Source organism: Seriola dumerili, unplaced genomic scaffold (assembly GCF_002260705.1).
Source record: "Seriola dumerili isolate Sdu_G_001 unplaced genomic scaffold, Sdu_1.0 BDQW01000331.1, whole genome shotgun sequence".
Lineage (NCBI taxonomy): Eukaryota > Metazoa > Chordata > Actinopteri > Carangiformes > Carangidae > Seriola > Seriola dumerili.
The window spans coordinates 11,559,896-11,578,924 of NW_019174586.1; the positions used below are offsets into that span (position 1 = coordinate 11,559,896).

The following is a 19,029-nucleotide window of genomic DNA, read 5'->3' on the forward strand; positions in this document are numbered from 1 at the left end:
ATAATAATAATTGTGATTATTATTATTAGTAGTAGTAGCAGCATTAGTATTATTATTAATATAATGTTATATTTGAATGCCCTCAATAATGCAGGATGGTCCGCCATAAAAACTTTTATTTTGAACGCTCATACAGGAAGCCGTGTACGTGCCTCTGGCTGACTTGACGCTGGTTGTGTGCCCACAGACGCCGACAGGAGCGACACCGGAGAGCAGCAACTGGTTCGTGTGCCTCGCCGGTGCTGCTGCTGCTGCTGCTGCTGCAACACCTACAACCGACGGAGGAGGAGAGCGGGCTGACTGACACGGTTCACGGCTAATTTCGGTGGAATACCGCGGCTCTGAGCTGCTTTTACACATTTTTTTTTTTACAGGCTTTAATACTTGAAGACCTGAGCTTCTACGCCAATGGCAAGTCCGGTTGCAGACATAGGACAGTCTCATCAGCATCACCCTGTGCCCGAGTCGGCCGCAGACTCCGCGTTTCAAGAGGCGCAGAAATGGATAGAGGTGAGTGACTGAGTACCAAATACTGTGTGAACTCCCCAGCACTCTGCTTCCCTTCCGCACAGGTGTTTTGTTGTAATTGTGTGGCCCTTAGTTACTGGTTTGCAACCTGTATCTGCAGCGCCGTCTCCTCTAAACGGCAGTTTGGGTTTTATTGCTTCGTCACCTGTTGAAAGGTGACTCAAACAGCAAATATCTGACTCAGATTCCGGCGAAAATCACAGTTTTATTCGTATGAAGTTCCTGAGATGGGTTACAATGTCGCTTGCAGGTGTGTTTGTGGCAAATATGCTGAATTTATTCGTGTTGTAATCTTTTTTAGTGTAACATTCCTCCATTAACTTGTGTCTTAGAAAGTCAGTACATAGTTAATATTACCCAGAAACAGAGAGCTACACATTTTTTACCTGTAATGACATAACCTAGCTGTCCTGCCATAATATTCCTAATAGGATAGTGCACATTTTTGTAGGGACCCTCCTGAATGTTGCAGCAGGCTTTCAGTTGTTTTTTGGTGAGGGCCATTGTACAGTAGCTGTGGCTACTGTGGGGCCTGGTGCATGTTTGGCTGAAAACAATGAATGCATCATGTGGAATGGATTTTTGCCTCATTGCGAGCCTGGTGAACAATCACACAAATGAGGTTTTGTTCTGGGAGAATTTCAATCACGACACTTGCCAGCCCCCATTGCATTTGACTTTGTCATCCTGCAGTGAGCTGTCCGCTGGTCAAACTGGCTGATTATCTCTGGCACGCTGGTAGAATGTAGTCTCCACTTTGTAGGTTTACATAAAGGCTTAAAAATCTGATTTTAAACCCACTGTGATTCAGTGTAGCAGGGGCATTGATAGGGATTATGGGGCCTCTGTAAAGGACCCCCCCCCCCTCAACAGGCAGTATATCTTTTCTATTTCCACTTATTTCCTTATATGTATTTTACTGTCATGCTGTGTTTTGTCACGAATGTCATCGCCCTGATTGTTGATAGACGTTTGATAAAGCACCGTGGAAAGCCTAAATTAACTAAGAGGTTCAAGACCCATTCACAAATGTCAGGTGTGTCACTTAATATAAATGTAAGATAAACCGCAGAATCAGGTTAAATACTTCAAATCAGGCATGTCTGACAAGTTTCCCTATGTAGCACCTGCGTTGACCAGCATGAATGGGTGAAATATAAGACAGTGGTGCTGGCTAAGCCATATTGTTGTCCCTGCATATCGCTATCAGCTGCATTTGTAGTGGTAGGATTGTTCCATCCACCATTTACCCATCTATTTTTAATGCATCAAATAGTCAGATTTCTCATTGCTACAACTTGACACGCTGCCTCTGTATTACCAAGAAGGCAGAGTCTGTAAAAACATATGTTTTCTTTATACATCTAGTTTAAGATTTGAGTTTATGGATATTTTCAACTCTTAAAATCTTCCTAGTAGCCTGAAGTGTGTTCATATGCAAGTATATTACATCTTAAAGTCGTGTTATGAATGACAGATCCTCCTTTAATGGTGTCAGAGGCCATTACCGGCCTATTTAGCAGCACCAAACTCCTGGGAGGCCCATATCACATCTTTTAAAAAAGTCACTACTGACCTAGAATCTCAGAGGCAGCTCGGGGCTGAGAGCTGAAAAGGTGGAAGGGAACTGATACCGCTCCTGTGTTGTTGTTCTTCTATCACCCTTTCCCCGTGGGGACTGATTTCATTACCTATACACACCTGGCGATGGTCCTTCAGTCACCTCAGGGAACCAGAGACAGGTCACTGGTTCCTTAATGAACAGATGAACAAAAAGCCTCAGTCAGCAACCCAGTGGCCAGGTTTTGACTGCTTATATTCAACTGCTGTGTCATATAAGGTGTCAGGACTTGAGGCTAGAGGTTAGAACAACAGGTCCTCTTGTTTGCCATCTATTGCAGGTGACTAATCCGAACATGCAAAGATACAGTGGAGACCTGTGTTTCTGGTGTTGTGCACATCGTCAGCCAATCACCTTGGTCAGACACTAACCATCCCCTGCCTTTGCCTGTCTTTTATTCTCATGTTTTTAGATTTGTGCTGTTTGCTTTTAACAATACTTGCACCTGTTAATCTTATATCTAATGTGTTATGGGAGAAACAAAGACTCATGTGCTTTATTAAAATACTTAATCAAGAAGACGTATAGCTCAAATAGAAGAAAACAATTGCATAGCATAGGCTTGTATTGCAAGGGCGTGTTTGATCACCTCCTGGTGATATTTTAGGGCCTGTTCATACCAAGTTTGCTTGGGGTGATTTTTTTTTTTCTATTAACTTTGAGGTTTGTTTTGTCAGGTGAGAATAATTTGAGCTCAGCTGTGCACTAACTGATCACACAGAGACCCGTAAGACTGCTGTTGAAAATCAGATTTATGCTTCTCTGTCGACATGTTCTGGTGGTCCTGCCACAGTTGCATCCGGGGTAGGATCTGATTTATAGTTCAGTGTAGTTTTTATCCTTTTCCTTGCTGTAGCACCACTGTAACGGTAAACGGACGTGTCCTGAATTACCAGGCTGACATGCATTTGTTATATATCAAAAGTAATCCTTGACACATGTTGCATCACGGACAAAGATGGGAGGTTTTGCACTGGAAATTACTTACAAATGAGAAGTAGGCTGTTTCCTTTGCCTCATGTTTGTCTTTCTTTCATTCATGAGATTGTTTGCACTTAAATGGCTTTGCTAGATGAGGAAACATAGATAGATTTAATATTACAGAGAAGGAAAAGTTTGCTGGATCTTCAAGTTTTGTTAATTTTTCTTCTTACAAAGCAGCAAGCTCTTATCGTCCAATTAAAAAATAGTCCTCTAAAATGTGTCACCATGGGAACCAAGCTCACACAAATAGCATTCAACGGCCCTATCTGTAAAGCCTTGATATGAAGCGTTCACACCTGCACTCGTTACTTCCTCTATGGCCGCTTCCTCTCACCTTGTCGTTAGTAACGCCGTGGCTAATGACGGTGTTAAGGCTCTTACGAACTTCAGAGGAGTCTGACTGGTCCTTTGATGAGTTGTGGAAAACCCTCAGTTGGTGAGCTTGATTGATTTGTGTCATGTAGCCACGGGGTGTTTTTGCATGGATGGAAACCCAAAGAGATGATCTAACTGGGTCTTTTCTCAGAACACACCTTGATGGTTTGATGAATTGGCTTTCTTCTCAGTTATGGTTGGGAACTGTTGTGCCGCTGGCAAATTCATATCAAAGCATAACTGTGAGACAATAACTCAGTCAGAGCTGAGTATTTTCATCACTCGCCTTGTTGTAATTAAAGACATTTCTGTAGGAAAAAACATTCCTGATGAATAGAAATGAAGTATGTATTGGAAGAAATGAAATAACTTTTAATTATGGAACAGAAAACTTGTAAATCCAGTTTCACATCCAGTGGGGTGTAATAAGATATTTTGTCAGTTTACATAAAGCCAAATACAAAAGATTAAGTTGCTGAAGTGTTTCATGTTGGTTGCCGGTTTTCTTTGAGGAGTCAATCTCACTCAGTAAAAGCAGTGTAAAATAACAAATGAAGGTTAATAGACTTGCAATTAGGTCGTGTTGCCAGAGAAGTTAGAACTATATGATTTAAAACTGAGACTTTGCTACAACTGCTGCATCTCTGCAACGGCAGGTCATCTTGGACTGTCTCTGTACTTTAACTTAGTTGTGCAGTTTATTTAGATTTCTTGTCTGAGAAATGTTATCATTGTTCACTGTTTTTGCTCGATAAACAGCTGAAACAATTACTCCATTATCAAGATAGTAACAGTCGCTATTTACCTGTCAATTGACTAATTGATTAATGATCGCCCATTCGTTTCAGATCTGTCATAGTTAAATCAAATAATCATAATTTAGAAATAGAATATTGACAAATTAAGATGGTTGGAGATACACACACACATGCACATAATTTCTTTGGCTTTTGTGTTGTTACATGGGAAGTCAGGTATCTGTAGATGGCACTCAACCTCTGTTTAAGCACGTTAAAGCTTATGTTATGTTTCGAAAATGTAAATAATATTTCTCGGCAAGACATCTGTGTTTTTTTTTCAGCGCTTGTCTCAACTTGTTCGGAGTCTCTTTTTCTCTATTAGTTCTGTATTGTCACAGTATATTTCTGACTTTCTCTATCGCTGAAATCCCAACACCTCCAAGTCACGGCATGTTCGGCGGGCTCTAATTAACACGAAGTTGCATTGTGACATGCCTGAAAGAAGAAGTGATAACATCTGCATATCAATGGCTGATATCATTCCAGTGATATCATCCTGTGAAGCAGTCAAATCAACAGACTGATCCTTGTTTGTAAATTGTCTCTTCAGTGAGAGATATTATTGTGAGTGGAGATTTAATCTTCACTCTGCTTTTCACAGTATGTACACATTATTTTATCTTGACACAGGTATTTTTGATATGTGTGCAGGGCTGTAATGTGTATGTAGAAGCCAACTGGGTTTTGGCTGATATTTGATAATTTTCCATATGCAATATTTTTCATAATATATACATATATATTTTTTGCAGTTATGTACAGTCTGCCCTGCTGCCAAGTCTGACCCACATTTCACTGCTCTGCTTTCTGTACATTGTACCTTGTGAAAAATAGAAGTTTGAACTGCCGCTCCACAATATCGTATATCGTGATATTTGAGCTCGACTGTATCGAGATACGAAATTTTGCATATTGCCAAAACCTGAAGTCAATACATACAAAAAAAAATATACTCACTACTACAAAACACAGTTGCAGCCAGTATCCAACTATGTGTGAGCATTTGTTATTCTTTTAAGTCATAACTGAATCAGAAAAACACATTTTTTAAACAATAAGTCATGTATTAAGTGTTGTGCAAAGGCGCAGTGGAAAACATCCAACAGGCAGCGGACTACATTGCCAAACATGTTTGCATGGTGATTGATTTCAGTGAAATACTGACAATGAAAGCCAACTTAATGTGACTGGAATGAGCTACAGTTCATCAGGCGAAAGTGCCAGATGGGACCAGACTTGATGACAGCTCCTGGTGTTTGCCACGGAAACTTTGAGTGAAACAGCCAGGAAACAATGAACAAAGCCAAGGAAATGGTAAAAAAAAATTAAAGAAAGAGGATAATTGTTGCCAAGAAGAGAGTTTTTGACACTGATGATGATCCTCACACCCTGTAAGAACAATATACCATCTCTCCACATTTCTGTGTGACTAGTTTGGCGGGGATATAGATGCATTTGGGATTTGTGATTGGGTCAGATTGGGTTGAAATTGCTGTTGGAGGTGTATGTGGAACAAGACAGTCAGAGGGAGTGTTTATCTGTTTGTTTATCTCTGTTAAAATGAAAGAGAAAGTTAGTGTGAGTAATTTTCCAGTCTTTAGCAATACATTTTTTTTTTTTCCCATTGTTCCCCTTGGAATAATAAATAATGTTGGTGTTTTACTGATCAGATCATCTTAAATTTGGCACCAGCTAATACATATTCTCTGAAATTGAACTGAAGCTCTGATTGGCATTCATCATGCCATGAATAGCCTGTGTTGCTGTCTTGTTGCAGTTGTTATTAGATTATTCAAAGTACTTTTCCAAGAACATTTTATTTTTTGCTGGACACATGCTGCTGGTGTAGACAAATGGGGAAAGGAAACGATCACCGTCTCCTGTCTGATTTTCAAAGAGCGTCATGATAGCCTGACGTTTAGCAACAGGCCCCCTAACCAAAAGGTCAGATGGTCAATCCCACTGAAGCTAATGCACATTCATCACTATCCGTTTGTGCTGTCAAAATGTCTGTGAGTGACACTCATAATAAGAAGATGAGCTTTATAACTGGAGTATAAATATTCTGAATCTGCACTCATATGGACTCTTTTCTTTGTTGGATATCACGTCAGCAACATCTTTTGAAATGCAATACCACACCTCTCTCTGTTTTTGGCCCCGGGCTGTTTTGGAAAGCCAGTTTCATATACATAGAAAGATCTGCAGCCTCTCTGCATGTATTCGTTCCTGAGTCCTTCCGTGATGTCATTCCCAGTTGGGGGCATTTTCATTCTTTCCTACAGAGTGGACTGATGTGTTAAGTGCCGAGCTTTCTTGTCAATGCACTGCTATGACTACAAGCCATGGAAGAATGTAATTTTAGAAGGAAGTGTCTGTCAAAGGAGGGTGCAGGATGTCCCCCTCATCACTCACCTTAATGCTCTGAGGAGCTGGAAATCCATGGTCTACCACAACCCCCCGTATCATTGACTGTGCCGCTTGAGTGATGAGCTTAGAGTCCACAGTTAACTGTATTATTCCAGGATGAGAATTAAGTTGAAACATGGACATGATTCATTTCAGCTGCTCCTGTCTCTTGCTTGGTTTCTCTGCTCTCACAGCTACATTTTGACATCTGTTTGTGTGTTTATCATTGTAGTGAAGTAGAGTCATTTTTAATAATATCTTATAAGATAGAGGCAGCCGCTTTCAAACACATTTAAATACCTAGGAATTTGTAGGAATTGAAAAGCTTTTGACAAACAGTCAACAGTCAGAGTGTAGAGAATACATATCCACAAAGCTTGTTCATGTGTCATCTGTTCATTCATTCATGATAAGCGATCAGTCATTGTCAATTTGACCTGACTGTCTTTGATGAAAAGATGCTCTTTTGGATAATTTTTGTAAGAGATATCAGTTCAGTGAACAGATCTTTTCTCTGACTCAGATTTATTCTTTTTTCCATTCTTCAACAGCAAAAAATGCAGCGAATGATGATGTTGAAAAACCACTCAAAACCCCTTTTTCAAGTTAGCTTTGTTAGCCATAGCCTCAGTACTTTGTCATTTATACTGCCTACACCGAGCATCCAAAGGACTATTGATCACAGAGCTCACAACATAACCATACATATTCTGCTCATCTGAGCTAATGCACTACAGAAAGATATAGCTGTTATAATATGATTTAACCTACCTCCCTTCTTTGCCAGCACATAAATCAGCACTGTTCAGCTTCAACCACTCACACAGATGAGAAATCCCCAAAAGTAAGATGGTAATCGCTAATCCAGTGGTTATGATCTCCTTAATCTCGGCAGCAGCCTTCTGTCCTCTCCTGGTGAAGCAGGGAAAAGAGCCGGCGTGTTGTGAACACAGTGGTATTAGTGAAAAGGCAAGAACAAGGGATTAGCAGATTGATTCTCATTTACATGTATGTATTCTGCTATTCCAGCCCCCTAATACAATTATTTTTTCAAACTCTTGCTTCTATCTTTTTAAATCCTGTGAGCGCTGTGGGAGGCCACAGTTTGTTAGAAATGATCAGAGGCTTTCTGTGTATTTGAGCAGGTTTGGACAACCAACAAAAATCCATATAGTAGTAATACAAATAATGCAGTTGTCATTAAACGCCTGCCAGTCTGGGTCCAGATGGGTCTTTATGAACACGCACGCATGTTTGGGGTGAGAGGTGATCATGTGGTGGATTACCAAACTAGATGGGGAGATTAGCCCCCCTCCCTCCCTGTGCACGTCTGTACATGTGTTTTCAACATGAATCACGTTTCTTCGTTTTTTTTTTGTTTTTTTTTAAATCCATTGTTTTTATATAAGAAGTGAAAAATTTGCCAGTGATGACCAGGGTTGCCTTGTTACCCCATTTGCTGCACCTGATCTCGGAGGCAACATCACGTTCACGTGTGTCCGGCCTGTGGCTGATTTGTATAATGCCCTTCATCTCAAGGAGCTTTCAGACAGAGCGACGGATTTGTTGGCTGCTGTTCACCTACAATAATGGCAAAGTGGATATTCAAAGGTTTGTAGCTGCCAAAGTGGATGGCACAGCTGACGGGGAGCACACACATATAAATTGTGCTCCTCGGAAGCATGGAGGAAAAAGAAAAGCTAAATGGCCCAAGTTATCTAGTAAAATATGCCGATACTTCATCTCACAACCAAATATATTCAAATAGAGTCGGTCGCTGGACTGGGTTAAAGCAACACTATCCAGTTAGGTTGATGACATCTTAAAACAAACAGTAGCATTCCTACAAAATTAGTATTTTTACTGATTGTAATCAATATGGCTTTTTTTTTTTTTTTTTTTTTAAAGATGGATGGTTGTTTACTAATAGGTTTTTTTTGGCTCTTAATGAAAAACCATAAATCATAAACTTGAAATAGAGAGGATGCTTTAGTTGCTAGAATATTAAAGGGGAATTTTACAAGCTCTCTCTGGTCTTTCTTACATTAACATTTGATCAGATTTACTAAAGCCAGACTTTCTTTATGAGATAACTTGTAACAGGGCAGTTAACCGACATTTATAACCTCTCACTGACTTAATCTTGCTCATGTTGGTTAATTCGCTCATGAACTGTCCCCTTAAAAGAATACTACCTCAAGTTCAGTTACATGCCTCCACCCCGTCCAACTTAGTCCGCGTTCACTCAAAGTAAAGTTGGTGATATGATTGACACGGGAGCAAACACATCCATATGAATACGTTTTAGTTTTAAAATGCATCCCTTTTGCATTTGCGCCAGGCGCCCACACTACTCCAGAGTTTTCAACCCCTGAAACATAGACAGACACCTGCCTCGCCTCCTGATCGGGTGTTATCAGTCACGACCCCCAGACAGTGGCGAACGCCACATGGACAGCGACCAAAGATAACACCACCACTTTGTTTAATCTCTTGAAACACAGTCACGTTGCTGGATATGAAAAGAGCATGGCTCGAAAAACGAGACAGGATGTAATCGTTCATTAATTGTAATCAAGATAAAGGTTTGAAATAATTGCGATATTGATTTGATGTCATATTGTCTAGCCTTCGGTTAAAAGCTTACTGACGGTGAGACTTCATGATGCTGATGCCAAAATTTGCTGTTAACTAAAAGGCCAAAAAAGACAGTGCCTTCCCAAGTATTCGCAAATAACTACGTGTGGATGAATAGATGGATAAAATTATAAAACAGCCACCGGGTGCAAATATCTGCTGCTCAGTCTGGGTGTCCCTTTGACTTTCTGGCTGTGTGTGTGTGTGTGTGTGTGTGTGTGTGTGTGTGTGTGTGTGTGTGTGTGTGCGTGTGTGTGTGTGTGTGTGTGTGTGTGTGTGTGTTATTACCTGATGTCGCACATCTGCTTCTGACAAGGTGAACATATTCGTCTTGTTGAGCTGTCAGGCCTGTGTGTGTGTGTGTGTGTGTGTGTGTGTGTGTGTTAATGCACTGAAAGAGAAAACGAGCTTTCAAGGAGGAGAGAGCGAGGCAGCCCGACACTCAAACTGCTGTGTGACACACACACACACACACACACACACACACACACACACACACACACGTTATCATAGATCACATTTTGTGGTAACTCACATTCATTTCCTAGAGTCTAACCTCCCCCTACACTTAACCCTAACCTTACCCACTGACTCAATAAATCAGCTTTGTCCCCAATTATCTGGACTTTAGTCTTTTAGAGATTTGTCCCCAAAGGTAGCCTACGACTGAAACACACATGTGGACAATAAGGAACTGAGTGAAGGAGGTACAGTGGGCTGCGTGCCAGGGCTGCGCAGCCTCTCTCTGCAGGAAAGCTGTTAACAATTGTTGTTACTTGCCACATCAGCCAGTACACCTAATGCTCACTCTGAAAAGAAATGTAACTGACGGCTGACGACCGCATATTACTGCGAGGGTTGGCTGGTTCGGCCTTTAAAATGATACTCGAAGCATCTAGAGAATGCGTTTATCCAGACCTACTTACACTGTAACAGTAGAAGAGGCTTAGACTAGCAATATGCATGTTTTTCATGTATCTCTGCATCACTGTGTCTGTATCTTTCTGCCTTTTTCTTCCCCTGTGAGCTCCCTTTTTATTTTGAGTTGGCTTTTTTTTTTTAAGATGTGGGCACCACTTGCTGTGAGATCAGACCCTCAGCGCCCTGGATGTAAGAAACTTAAATCCTGTTCTAGTTATAATGATGACATATTGAAAGGGGAAAATAAAAGCTAGCGAGCCGGAGAAACTTCGCCTCTGTTGGTGTCTGCACAAACCGCAGCTGCTTCAATTAAGACGCTGCCATCAATAACTTTTTAAAAGAAAAAAAATGAAGCCACTACAAGGCACTCTTGAAGTAGAATTTATTATGCTGTCTTCTTGCAGTTTTGGTGCGCTACTTCCTCATCAAAGCCATAGCATGTCCGAAAACCCCCCGGAGTTGTTTCTATTACTAATGTTCTTTTGAACTAACCATAGAATTAAAGCCTTTTAACTTTTACTTGAAGGTCCTGCTTTTCTTTTCATTAAGCAGCAGCCACAAACCAGAGATGGCATTGAAACAGACAGATGAAACTCTATTGAACTGTAGGTTAATCAGGTTTATCTAAAATATTCACCTCCGGGCTTTTGGAGTAGATTCGGGGAGAAAAGCAACCGTACCTGAAATCTGTGGTTCAGTAACTGTTCAGAGTCGGCACAATCCTTCACTTCCGCCAAACAGATTTTCTCAAAACCTTTCAGTCACAAGCCTGTTCTCTAATCTTTACCCATAATTACAGGGCATACTTCCTCTGTCATGTTTTCTGCCATCGCTCTATTGATTGCCCTCATTCACAGGCAATGTGGGTCGCTTTGCATGCCTCCCGTTTAACTCAGATTTATTGATTGATTCATGGGCGTCCGACTGAAAGGCCGCAGGTTCGAGTTCTTAGACCAGCTGGGAAATGTGCAGCGCTGTTCTCTGGCAAATATCTGTGAGGTAATGCTGTGCTGCTCTCATCCCACTTATTTATCAGCAGTTGTAGACTGAGGTTGTGATGGGCAGCTTTCACCGGTGCAGGTCTGAAACTTTTTTTCTGTCGAAAAAGAGCATGAGCAGTCGAGAAAACATTACATCAGGTGTTACACACACTTCCTCCTGCGCCCTGCACTATCTGGAGCTTTTCTTAGCGGGCACGTGGGACTGTTTGATGGATGTGACAGAGACTGATGTTTCTCTGCCGTCCAGGGGATGTTTCTAATTGGGTCAATGTGGGCTGAGCTGGTTTCCTAGTTTTCTGAGCTGGGGCACTGGGGAGCTGGACTCTTTCTGACTATCGAGGGAGCAAGTGCAACCTGCACAGGATGGCAGGCTGACTGACGGTTGTATAGCGACAGTGTGTGACCGGTTTATGAGAAAAAGACCCTGCTCCTTCTTCTTGCTGGCTCTGAATTTGCTTTGTTCTGTTGTACATGATTTTCTGAAGAGCACAAGTTTTTTTGCCATTTCGCTAGCGCCAAGGCTCTCGGGATGGCCATGTTGGACAGTTGGTCCGCCCACTGCTTTGTCCAGACTGAAATATCCCAACTATTGCGTGGAAGGCTGTGAAATGTGGTGGAGATGTTCCTGATGTTGAGAGGATGAATCTTAATGACTCTGATGATCCCCTCATTTTTACTTTTGAGATCACCACCACATCAAAGTTTTCAGTTATTCTGTGAAATGTCTCAACACTTACTTCATGGGTTTGTAAATTACATACAGATGTGTCCCATTAACTTTAGCGCCCCCTGACTTTTCCTCCACCATTAGGTTGACATTTGTGTTTTTTAGTTTACACGTTAACATGCTAAGCTAAGATTGTAAACATTACACCTGCAAAAACATCAGCATTGCTTTTGTGAGCATGTTTCAATGTTAGCGTTAGCGTTTAGCTGTTCGTTGCATCCTTATGTTGGATTTGACAGTTTCCTACTTGCTCTTTGCCTGAAATGCATAATTAATGATTGATCCAGGCGTTTTCGGAGTCAGCCTGTGTTCTCCAGTTTGGCTTTGGATTCACCGTCAAAGCGACTGTGACTGTTCATTTTCCATTACGTTTATTTCAACAGAACATTGGAGATGAAAAGTGATAATAGGTTGAATCAGGTGGAGGAAACTACTTCAGCTTGTTTTGTTTCATACAAAAATATATGTATTAAACAGGAGGGGATTTCCTGTTGTTTCAGTTGTAAAATCAGATTGTTAGACTCAACGTGAGAATTTTTTTTTTTTTTTTTTGGCACCGCAGAGAATCAGATGACTCAGGTCCACCATGAATGGAGGCTTTTAGAACTGAGTGGGATGGCTTTCATTGTCTCATACACACAGTCTCATACACATGAATCCATGTCCACTCACCCCAGCATTCCTGAGCCCCTCAATCCCCATCCCATTCAGACGCATGTACCAACTCACCCACACACACACACACACACACACACACAAACGGGCAGCTCCCCAGCTGGTCACCCCCCAACAACAATGCATGCTGTCACCACACTCTGGAAAGTGACACAATCGTGCCTCAGCTGACTGGCGTTTGTCTGGACTGGCCTGCATGATGCAGCATTGCTGTCACTGGTGTATTTCTGCTTTATCAGAGGGGGGATTTCTGTATAGTTGATACAGAATCTTTGCTGTGTAGATACAGAACAGGATTTAATACTATAATGGTGTAGATGTGTACACAAATCCATCTTCACTGGAAGAATTCAAAATGTCCCTACTTTCCTACTGAAGGCCTGAAGGACTACACAGAGTATTTGAGTATTTGTCTCTTTGCGTTTAGTTGTAGTTGCCTGTGGTCATTCTACGAGTTAACGGGAGAAGCATATTTAAGTAGACTAACTGCTGTTTTAGGATATGAGAGTGTAATGGAGGATGGATAACATTGCATGGTCCTGGCCCCTGTGCTGCCGTCGCTGACTCTCATTTGGTATTCAGCTAAAACCATTTGCTGTTATTTGCATGAGAATAAGCGTCTGCTTTCTCTCTGTTTCTCACATTTTTTCATGCTCTCTCCTCCACTGTTTTGGCATTTTTGCACCACATTAGCATGAAAACCACAAAACACTGTAGATACTTACAGCAGTTTGCGTTTGAGTCATAGAGGGGATGAACTTAAAGCCTCTGTTGACTCAGAGGAATAAATATGGATGGAAAATGTTTAGCTGTCAGGACCTGAATATTGATTCTCACCCTCAGTTTGTGTTTTGGAGCACTGTGTATAGAAGAGGATGGGATTTAATGGATGTTTTTCTACAGGAGTGAATCCTCAGAGTAAAACTTTAGGTGGTCTAGCCACCAGGTACATGTTCTGATGACTTCCCATCATCCATCTGCACTTGTCAGACTGACGTGTCACTACTCAGCATCAAGTTTAATTGACAGGGTCGGACCCACATCCCCATAAATATAGTATCAGCAGATGCTGAGCGGTGAACCTGCCGTTAAATTATTCTGGCAGTACCACAGGGACCGGCACCACTGGACTGAAACATGATTTCATGACCAATGTGTTGAAATTGATTATCTGAAGTATTTCTACCTGAAACATATTATATTCTAACATTAGGAGATGCAGCCCAGCAGGGATCCAAATCATACCCAGATAATGAAACTGTCTACATCTGCTGCTTTTGTTGTTCAGTATTTCTGATATTGTAGTTGGTCTTTCATGAGGTGTTTAGGCGCAGAAGAAGCGTTACATCTTTATTAAACCAGAGGAAGCAATAACAAGCGAACCGAGCAGAAGAGGAATTGGGTAATCAGTGGAAGAGCAATAAAACCTCCATGACTGAATCCATAAATAGCTCCACCTGCTGTCCATAGACTTAAACCTCACTGACTGAAAATTCCAGGAAATGGACACAACACCATGTTGGCTGCACTGTTTGATTTACAGGCAGTGTCTGGGTAGTGTGGTGCTGTAACAGAGCAGTAGATAATGAATTAACCGAATAAGACTCGAGTCTGGTTTCCCCTGTTGGAGCCCTTTTGTTTACATTCTCTGTATCTGTTGTTCTATGTGTAAAATGAGAGGGCGGCTGTTCCTATGATTTACTTCATTAGAAGTGTTGAGTTAAAGTCAGGTGGTGGTGTAGCCGCCTCATATAAGTTTACTCAGCAATGCTGTTATCTATCAACTTTGCAATCTAAATTTAAACTGTAAATGTTTTTGTTTTATTACTGAAGGTAAGCCACTGAGTGAATCCACGTTAAATCCAGTCAATGTGTAGTTGTACGTGAGTCTCTGACAGAGGTAGAGGAGGAAGGGAGATTACCACTGAGTACATTTATTAAAATCATTCTTGATATAATATCCTCATTAAATATGGAGTATAATTACATAGGACTAGTATCACACCAGTTAATATATAACAAACTTGGCAACCGAAAGCTGATGGCCGGTTTCAAGTCTGGCAATGAGTCCTATACTAACTGTAAGTTGTCATTTTGTTGCTCTGGCTACAGCCTGGCTCTGCCACTGACGGGGTGAAAGTTCAGATTTCCACTGGGCTCAATCACGCTGAAAATACAAGTGCTCGCTGTAATCAAGGGGATAAAAGCGTCCGCCAAGTGGCAGATGTTTGACTTGTACAGTAGGAGTGCTGTTCCCTCCGACTACAGCGGGTCAGACTCTGTGTAACGACAGCAGCAGGCAGAGGTCTCCCCCAGCCTCCTCCAGGCCTGGACCTCAGCCAGCCCTGCTATTCAGGGAGGCTATTTGTTAAATGTTGGCCACATTGAATTGTGACAGGGCATTTAGTATTTCTCATTGAAGCACCAATCCAGTATAAACAGCAAAAAAATGCAGCGATAAGCAGCACCTTGTCCAGCTGTCCAAATTCAGTCCTTGTGTGCCGTTTAAAAGGGCCTTTTTGTTGCTGTTGTTCTGTTTATTGATTACATTTATTTGGATTTCATTGACTAAATAAATACTGGAACTCTCTAATGTGCATGTGATTAGAAGAATTGACTTGCATCCGGCTTATTATTCTTCTGCGCCGGCGACAGCAAGAGACGGAGGCGTATTGTTTTCATGTTGTCCGTCCCATTCTCGTGAACGCGATATCTCAGTTACGCCTTTTCTTTAACTTTGGCACAAATGTTCACTTGGACTCGAGGATGAACTGATTACATTTCGGTGGTCAAAGGTCAAAGGTCACTGTGACCTCACGACACACGTTTTTGGCCATAACTCACAAATTCATTCACTAATTATGACACAATTTAACTCAAATGTCTTTAAGGATAAAATTAAAGCATTAAAACATTTTACATCCAAACGGTCAAAGGTCAACTTGCAACCCAACAGTCAATGCTGTAACTCAGGAAGGGGAAATTGGGACCATATTTCCTGTAACTTGGCAGGTTGGCGGAGGCAAATAACCACGAGATGGTAATTCAAATTTTTTATGTAGCTTTATTTTTTTTTTTTGATACGCTGATGAAGTTGTTTAGAAAAATCCACACCCTCTGTGTTGTACTCTTTCCTAATGGGCTTGTTATATGGATTGCCACATACTGAATCATGAGTTTCCCCTAGGGGAGAAATAAAGCATCTATCTATCTACTGTATAAGAGATATTGCTTAACCAGCAGATTCACTTAGTTTGATCCAGCGCGGTGGCATTATACAGTGTGTCTTGCCAAATTGTCCTTCATCAAAACACCAGCAGTTCACTTACTGCAGTTCTCTCCAGTTAATAGTGTCAACTGAATACCTACAATGGAATGGCTTAGCTTACAGTGCTGGACTCTTGAGTGCAGTTATCCCCATCAGCTTGCTGGTAGCAGGGGATAAACTCTAATCCTGACTAATCTAGCCAGCTGCACCTCCCTCTTTTCAGGGGCGAGCTTGACAGCTCCCCTGGGTGGCCCGAGTCCAACTCTAACCCGTTAAAGGTGAGCAGGAAACTTATCTGCACGTATTACCTTGACACTGTGGTCTTGACCTTTTTGACCTTTGACCCCTACGAAAAGCAGCAAGTGGGTTGTTGGTTTGCTCTGGTTATCTGATTATCAGCCCAAATGACTAGCAATCGTTGATGACTTTTGTGCTCCTATGGCTGAAACACACTCAGAAGCAATCCGCATAACTGGACTGGTCACCTGTGACAAGAGGAACTAGTGAAATCACCTACTAGAACGACAGCCTTTACACTCTGTGATCTCTTTTATTCACTGAAAATCGCCTGCCTACTCTTACTATAGTGTTGCTTTATCTTCCCCCACCTTCCCATGTATCCCAGAAGCTGAAAGCAAAAAGTTCATGACCCCTCTCTGGGGGTTGTTGAAAGGCTTTCTGGGAATTCACTAATCTTGAGTTGAAGTCGAGACAAGACAATTTGTGAGAATCACAAAAACAACTCCCAGAACGTGCTAGACATCACAGATTAAAACTGTAAGAATATCCGAGGGGGATTTTCTCTTCCAACTTTATCAGCTGTTTGAAGGCTTTGTATGATGCTGTGAATAAGATTAGTGGCTAAATGCAATCAATGGGGGTGAAAAGAGTGATTATATCAAAATCTTCCTCAAGCTTTGTTTTTTGTTGTTTTGTCTGAGTGATCCGATCTAACTCCCAGTTGAAGGGGGTTTAAACATAACGCATTACATTATATGTCTTTTGTTTTCAACAAACTGATGAGGGAGATCACATCTGTAAACTCATGTTTCTGCACAGACCAACACATTCAGGGGAACTTTTCATTTTCACATTGTGCACACTCAGCAATAGCAATAGACTCTTAATGGTCTCAGTGATATAATCAGTTATTCAAACAGCTACTAAGCAACTTATGCAATGTGAGTAAAGCCTAAGCTTCAGTCAGCCCCCTCACCCCCACCCCCACCCTCCTCTTAGATTTAAGGCAAAATAGCTGTTGTGAAACTATTCAGACACCGTAAACTAACTCAAAGCAGTTCTCTTTTCGAATCTCAATTCCAACGTTAATGTTGATCCTGCTGCACAACCTGATCAGTCATCAGTCCATCTCAGATTGTTTATTGCCAGAGTGCAGGTGTGTGTGTGTAGTGTAGGCATTATGAGTAATACAAGTAAGTGCTAAAACTGTGTGTAAATAGGTGGAGGCTACAGGTTTTCGTAATCCTATGATGGAAATTGAAGCTTTATCTCATAACTAAATTCCTTTTTAAAATCTGCTTAAAGAAGTATTTAATTTTAACACGTGAACATTTTTAGGGTTTAGCTCACAGTCACACAGCGCGGTGTTCTCTGGTCGCTGGTGCTGCTTTTCATCACATGGATTATTACCGGACATAACTTTTAGCCTCTGCAGAGCACTGTAGACTCCCTTGTGCAGTGTTTTTTTTTTTTTGGTAGGCCAATACTGATAAGTATAACTCAAATAAATCACATACACAAGTATTATCATCTTCACCTCAAAGGGGCTGAGCATTAAATATGTGATGGAGTAACTGTTTATCTCAGGGTGGCATTCTCAGTTAGTATCTAATCAATACTTTGGCTGTGAGCCCCTCTTCTGATTGGCCGACTGTTTTCTGAGTGATAAAATAAAAAATATAGCAGATTTCAGTTAAACACTCAGAGAAAACCAAATCCTGCACGGTTGGATGGTGGGTCCAGGTGGGCGGGGCTTGGGGCATGGCTGAGAGAGTTGACTGCTTTGCTGTGACATCACAAAGTTACAGGAAGTCCTGACAGCATGCATTTCTCTGTGAACTGAGTGCTTTTATACTATCACAGTATTAATATAGAACCTAGACCTGCTTTATAATCAAAAAATACATGGACATCTACCTTTAGACTATATATATTCTAGACCTTTTAAGCTGAGTTATCGTTTACTGCACCTTCTGGTGGAAGATACTGTATCGGTCACAAGATTCCTCCTTAAATCCTATAAACCCCTGGGGAGAGGCACAATGGCTGGATTTCTGTGCATTTGGAGTAAATGAAAGTTTGGCTCCAGTGCTTCCTTTTCCTAATGGGAGCTCTCTGCTAACGTGGACTGACAGACGACCCGTGTTCTCAGGGGTGACAGAGGGGCTTAGCCTTGGGAAACTGTCGGGGAACAGGGATTCCATTACCTTCCAGATACAGATTTACGAATTTGAGTTCTAAATGTGGGATTTTCCGAGCTTTAAAACCATTAAAGCTTTGTCTAACATGCTCGTTTATCCTGTAGTGTCCCCCAGTTACAGCATTAATCTAAGAGAATCCACTTGCAATTACTCTTCTAAGGGCAGCTAACTCGTTTGTGCATCATGGATATTATCCAGTATTGTGAATATCCACTATTTAATATCTTTCTTGTCTAATTCAACAATTAATAATGCATTTTGGCTTTTATTTTGAAAACTTTTTGTAAGTTTGACAAATTTATTTTATTTTGTATTCATCTTACATAATACTGAACACACTAATGGCTAACCACCCAGTGTGCATGTATTTCGGGAATGCTAGTAGCCTGTTGTGTTGAAACTGTCATGGAATCAGCGCTGAGTTGCTTCTCAAGTGGATGTTTCATCATGATTACACCACTGGTCAACGAGTGCCCCAAACGTCCCAACACTTGTGATAGCAGAAGCCTTTGTAAACAGGCTGATTAACCCTCATTGTGCTCGAGTGTTGACACGGTATGTCCGTGAGGCTCCTGATTAGTTCAGCCTTGCTGAGGACAAAGCTTTGTGATGAGGAGAGGGGAGGGCACGTCTGAGCGTGCA

The 19,029-nt window shown here is 41.4% G+C and overlaps 1 protein-coding gene across 1 annotated transcript in view; it reads left to right on the forward strand.

Annotated features, from left to right (window-relative positions):
• Positions 1 to 470: 470 nt before the first annotated feature.
• The window catches only part of limch1 (LIM and calponin homology domains 1), a 90,179-nt gene continuing 71,620 nt past the window's right edge, over positions 471 to 19,029 (forward strand). The window contains exon 1 of the mRNA XM_022759969.1: positions 471 to 510. The gene's annotated coding sequence lies outside the window, so the exon portion shown is untranslated. The remainder of the gene's footprint in view (positions 511 to 19,029) is intronic.